The 6,518-nt window shown below is 45.6% G+C and overlaps 1 long non-coding RNA gene across 1 annotated transcript; it reads left to right on the forward strand.

Annotated features, from left to right (window-relative positions):
* The first annotated feature begins 615 nt into the window (after nt 1–615).
* Nucleotides 616–2,302, forward strand: LOC120392769. Its single transcript, XR_005591782.1, has 4 exons — nt 616–646; nt 1,354–1,380; nt 1,705–1,827; nt 2,243–2,302. It is a non-coding gene; the product is annotated as an uncharacterized LOC120392769 (long non-coding RNA).
* Nucleotides 2,303–6,518: the final 4,216 nt, after the last annotated feature.

The raw sequence follows: 6,518 nt of genomic DNA on the forward strand, positions 1-6,518 counted from the left end.
GTCTGCTGTAAAACTAGGCAAATAGCTAGATGAGTTGATAAACCCCCTGGAAGACCTCTGCAGACCCTTAGGGGTACACAAGTAGCTCTGGTTGAAAACCACTGATCTAAAGGCTAGAGCAGGAGACTAGGCCTCTGGGCTTCCACTGCTGGCTCTGCCATTTACTCACTGTGCAGCCTTAGGCAAGACATTTAGCGCCTGATCTTGTACCCACCAGTGTCAATGACTAAGCTCCCGTGTACTTCACTGCTGTAGGTTCAGCATTTTAGGCTCTCTGTGTCAGAGTTACCTAGTGGGAATGATGGAGATACTAATATCTCCACGCCTCACAGTTATTATATTGCTTAAATACTTTTTGCAAGTGGTTTGAGATCTTTGGCTGAAAAGAGCTTTGCAAGTGCAAGCTGCTATTGCTGCTGTGAGGAATTCCTCGGTCAGCAGCAGATCAGAATTCCAAAGCAAAAGGAATCAGAAGAACTTTCTGATTGTCTAGGACTACCACCATGGGAGAAGAGGCAAGACTCGCAGCACCCTGATGCTGGCCTACAGCAGCGTGGCTGTCCATGCTCCAAAAGACCAGCTTCTCTCCCGAGTAGAGGCAGACATCACAGGGAACATCCTTCTCCATTACAGAGCCAGTGGTCAGGTAAGAGCTTTTATGATAAGTGTCACATAACTCAAATTTAAAACTGTAATGGACGGAGTGTGAGCTGTCACATGTTGTATCATTTTGTTGCTCTTCTTTGTATTTTCTCTAGGTTTTTCTATAGTCTTCTGAAATTCTGTAGACCCCAGCTACACAGTAATTCAGATGCAGTGACACTCAGGCTATTCAGAATAACACTCTAACTCCTCATATGGATGTGTATCTAGCTCTATCTTTGCTACCCAAGAGAGACTAGTGCTAGCCTGTATGTAGTTGATTTGCTGTCACGCTGTTTCTTGGACTCACTACTTCCTTACCTCTTATCTGTCGTCTTGTTTGTCTGTGTGCTCCATTATTTCTGTTCCCAGGTGCCTGACTCCTGGTCCTGACTCTCATCTCAGTGCAACCTCTCCACATCACTTTGCCATTCAGTTCTGCCTTGTCTAACTGAGACTCTCACTTAGGCATTGCCAAAAACAGTTGAACCAAACTGAGATCTTCCAGTAGTTCACAAATGCAAATACTACAGAGGATGGCCCTGATAATGACCTCTGCAAAACACCCTTTGGATACCTTTCCTGCCTTTTGGAAGATTTAACAATAGTGATTTCTCTCTGCTCCATATTCACCAGCCAGGACATTTTGAGGATGTGTGTTATGTGGGACTATCAACATTGCTAATAGCTGTTTTGCATTTCGTTTTTCAGGTGCTGGGCATCACTGTTGCGAACAAGGTACATTCTAAATAATCTGCCCTCAGCTCTTGCATTTTCTGTACACAAGTTGCTTGTTTAAATTGCACAGAGTTTGGTTTCCTTGCTACATCAAGCAGGAGTCCTGGCTGCTCTGGTGTAAGTAGGCCTGGATTTATTTGATGAACCTGGGTTTTCTCTTCTTCTGAGGTGGGTGCAGAGCCAGGGTCCTCTACCTTCTGGGGTCTGGGGACACCTCTCTCCTCTCCCGAGGCTAGATTTAATTCCTGATCTTTATCTTCTGACTCTGGTTCTTCTCTCAGTTTCTCATCCACATCCTCTTGTTTCTCCTTCTCGATTATGTAGGACATGAACCTAAAATTAACCCTCATCCAGAATGTCATGGAGATTAGCTGTGCCATCTTGGAGACCAGAGACTCCCAAGAGTTCGAATTCTCATACAAACTGGAGCTCCTTGGCTACATGTTGGTGAGTGATTAGGAGCTTTGAGGACTGAAGTACAAGAGAGTTTGTTGTAATGTAATGAGACTGGTTTTCTGGGGAGATGATATTTTATCCATTGGCTGTGACTGTACTACTGCAGTCTCATGAGCTACCTGCATGGCACCCAGAATGCTGGGTCTACTCTGAGCTTGGCAGGGATGCTAACATATATTGTGGGCTGTAACTGGAAGGAATGGCTTGTGTCTTGTGAGTTCTCTTTCTGTCCTCTGTATAGCCTGCAGATGGCCCTACAACCCATTTCTGAGGCAGAGAGCCTGCTGGGCACGGTGTCTGTTTATTCCAGGTCTGGCATATAGCCCTGTTTCAGGGTGTGAGAGGAAGGCCTCTCTGCCTTTCAAATCCATTTCCCATTTTTGATGTCCCCATTCATGCATTTCAGGACTTCATTAAACAGGAACCACTGGATTCCCTGGCATCTCCAGTTCGCTACCAGGCAGTTCTTGCCATTGGACATCTGAGGTAGGCTATTTTCTGCCATATTTCTTGGCACTGTGATGCCTTCTTATTTGTTAATTCATGAGTGTCAGGTTGGGAGCAGTCTAAAGCCTGCAGGGTTTGGCTCACCAGGGCCGCCCGGGGGGAGCAAATGGGGCAATTTTCAGGGCCCCTGGAGTGGGGTCCTTCACTCCGGGGGCCCTGGAAAACTCTCACGGGGGCCCAGGTCTTCAGCAGCAATTCGGCCGCGGGGGGAACTTCCGCCCCGGGACCCACCGCCAAAGTGCTGGGCCTTCGGCGGCAATTCCCCATCGCCAAAGACCCCAGACCCCCTGAATCCTCTGGGTGGCCCTGTGGCTCACATGCTGCTCACCAGCAGGACTTTAGTTCTTAAGGATTTGAATGTGTCCATTTGGGGGTTTGTGCTCGAAAGACACAAGATTGGAGGTTGTGGGGCATGCAGTACAATGGAGCAGAGTTCAGATGGGGAGGGAGGTGTCTGGCTAGCTGGCAGGGGGGAGGAAGCTTGTGGGTTTCTCTAAAAGGAGATTTGAAGTTTTAGCTTTACTTCTAGAGGAGCCAATACTTAAGAGAGGTGCAAAGTGAAGGGTTGTTTGCACTTGGGGTTCTAGATTGGGACAATCTCTAGTCATTGGACCCATTTCTTTTACTTGGAGGTGGTACTGAGTCTAATGCATGACTTTTCTCTCTATCTTTCTTCTGCCAGCAAGCTCAAACCATCTCTGACCCTGGAGGAAAACCGTGAGCTCCTTGGTCAGTGCTTCAAAAGTTTATTTCCCCTTCCTCCCTTGGAGAAGATGAAAGAGGAAGACGGGACAGCAAAGGATGCTCAGCATATACAAGTACGTGACAACAATTCTCCTCCAGCACCATCCACTGTATTTCTGCCCAGCAGGCACTGGGTGATGGCAGTCCCACATGGCCCCCCTGCAAGGTTATAGTTAGCTTTCCCAGCCCACACACACAAATGATCTGTGCTGAGCCTCACTCCTTCTTTTCTGGTTTCAGTCACTCTATGTGAGATCCTTGGAAGCCCTTGGCAAGCTAGTGGAGACTTTGCTGGAGGAAGAACCAACCGCAGACTGGTTCCAGGAAATGTTTGATGTGAGTAGTCCATTGAACCGTGGTGGAGATTGTTTCTTGTGTTACAGCAGGGAAGAGTCAGAGATTTAGGGGGTCAAGCTTCAGTTGTGGAGGAATTTTCCACAATGGAGTGAATTTTAGGGAGAAAGCACCCAATTCTTCCTGGGATAAGCGGGCATGTGCCCCACTGAAATCCACAGAAGCTATGCCATTTTATGCCAGGGCTGGATTGGGACCAAGTTCTTACAGTGTCATTGACACTACTTGGAGCGGCAAGAAAATCACCACTGCAGTAGCCAAATCCAAGAGAACCAGTTGAAACTGATCACTTCTTCTAAGAGGAATTCATGAATATTGAGTTAAGCCCTGTGTATGGAAACTCATTCAGAGGAAACTTCCTGTTCCTCAGACATGAACAGAATATTGTGAAGGGCTGAGGGGTGGGGAGTTTGATGCACGTTCAGTATAAAAATGAAGTTATAAAAGGAGCTGGGCTGGGGGGACTTCTCTGCTCTTATTCAAATTAATAAAAAGAAATGCTTCTCTCTGTCATTTTGCCAATCAATGTGGGAGAAGTTGCCCAGGAAATAGAACACAGCAGCAGACATCAAACAGCATGCAATGTGCTAGACAGCTCCCATCAGACAGTCTACAGCAGACATCACATACACGGGCCCAGATTCATCTCTCATGTAACTCCTTTGGCTTCAATCACCAGAGGTGAATCTGGTCCCTGGGACTTGTATATCTAAGGGGCTCTTCCATTAGACATGTAATTCCTTTGCTACATGGAGGTCAGATGCTTTGGAGGGATTTTAGTGACAATTAAACCTGTTTAAGAGGAACTTTTGGGAGGGATTTTCTGGTACTAACTCTGTCCATTCCCCTGCTCTACCAACAGCTCCTAAGGACATGGTTCAGTTCAGGGAAGGAGTGGGAGAGAGAGAGGGCCTTGCAGGCCAGCACCCAGCTGCTGACTGCCTATCGAGAGACAGTTCATAGCACAGTGAGTATAGCCTTACTCTTCCTTGAGCTGACTTCCCTGCTTACATCAGATCTGACACTCAACGCAAATGCATGAAAAACTCTTCCAGGACAGCAGTTGGGATCTCAAGGTGACTAACATCCCTCTGCTTCCGTGAGAGAGAGGTTTACACAACAATGCAGTGACCACACTGCAGGCAGACTGCAAGAAGTAGAGGGAGACAACCGCCAAACTGATGGCTTATTCTATCATTAGATTCACCAAGTCAACAACAAAAGAGCTTCCACCCTAGTTAACAAGATGCCAAACGCGGTCCCCTTTTGGCATTCCAGACTTTGGCTCCCATCTAAACATCCCTGTCTTGGAAGAGAGGGGAGGGATAGCTCAGTGGTTTGAGCACTGGTCTGCTAAACCCCAGGTTGTGAGTTCAATACTTGAGGGTACCATTTAGGGAACTGGGGTAAAAATCTGTCTGGGGATTGGTCCTGCTTTGAGCCAGGGGTTGGACTAGATGACCTCCTGAGGTCCTTTCCAACCCTGATATTCTATGTCTAATATAGTGAGGGGTTACTGGAAACCTGATTCACCATATGTGGGGTTCACTGATCATAAAGTCCCAGATGCTTATCCCCAGGTCAATGTGAATCTCAGGGCTTCCCCAAATATCACACTGTCAGCCAATCCTTAACTAAATCTAAGATTTATTGTTAAAAGAAAGAAGAGTTACAAATGGTTAAAAGATCAATATCCAGACAAGTGACTTTCCATGTTCATAGTTCAGGATCACAACAGTGATGGAATAAACTGCTGGTTTGTAAAAGTCTCTCTGGAATCATCCCAACAGATCAGAATCCAAAGGCAGCTTAGATGTAATGTCTGTTAGTTTTTCCAGGCATTTTCCAGGTTCTTCCAAATGATTATTTGGAAGATCTCTGTCCTATGGCTTACACTGTCCCTGTTCAACATTTAAACGGTCTAGAGATGATAGGATCAGGCCCAAGCCTTCTCTTTTATAGCTATTCTACCAGGCTGACAAGCCTACCTCACAGAAATTGTCACAGAAGGACCTTCCCCCAATGCAGATGGCCTGTTGTACTTTGCTTTGAAGATAATCTTCTATTTCCTGTGCATACACAGTAAACTAGTTACATTCATTCACATAAGGTAATTAGCCGTTCTTCCATTATAACACAGATAGTTAAGCTGAAGATAATGTAGAAATGATTGGTTTCCTGAAGTGTCTTACATCTTTGATTTTAAGGCTAACTGAACACCTTGCACACATAATTAAGGCAATTAAGCCATGAAAGGGAATTAGCATCTACAAGCTAATTTATTTACATTGTGAAACTTCTAACCGGTATAGATAACCACAGACAAATACACTTAGCATCTATTGTTCATTTTTGAATGAGTTGATGATTGCTAGTCTAATGCGTCTCTTTGAAATTCACATGCACGTGAACTGTCTTGATACAGTAGAAGTGTCTCTTGTTAAGTTATTATGGGTCATACACAGGTTGACTGGTCTGCCAGTGTCACAAATGCATTCTTGGTTCTTATGCTCCCAGGATGCTAAAGCTGAATTTCTATGTAATCCGCTAAGAACATAAAACATAAGAGTGGCTATCCTGGATCCCCCAGAAGAATGGTTCATCTACCCAGTATCCTGTCTTCTGACAGTGGTGGGTGCCAGATGCATCAGAGGGAATGAACAGAACAAGGCAATTGTCAAGTGAACCATCCCCTGTTGGACAGTCCCAGCCCCAGCGTCTGGCAGTCAGAGGTTTAGATACATCCAGATCATAGGGTTGCATCCCTGACCGTGTTAGCTAATAGCCAGAGATGGACCTATCCTCCATGAACTCATCTCATTCTTTTTTGAACCCAGTTATACTTTTGGCCTTCACAACATCTCCCTGGCGATGAGTTCCACAGGTTGACTGCATTGTGTGAAGAAATGCTTCCTTTTTTTGTTTTAAACCTGCTGCCTATTAATTTCATTGGGTGACCCCTTGTTCCTGTGATATGTGAAGGGCTAAATAACACTTCCTTATTGACTTTCTCTACACCAGTCATGAGTCTATAGATCTCTATCATAGTCCCTCTTAGTCGTCTCTTTTCCTAGCTG

This window comes from Mauremys reevesii, unplaced genomic scaffold, assembly GCF_016161935.1.
Source record: "Mauremys reevesii isolate NIE-2019 unplaced genomic scaffold, ASM1616193v1 Contig114, whole genome shotgun sequence".
NCBI classification, from domain to species: domain Eukaryota; kingdom Metazoa; phylum Chordata; order Testudines; family Geoemydidae; genus Mauremys; species Mauremys reevesii.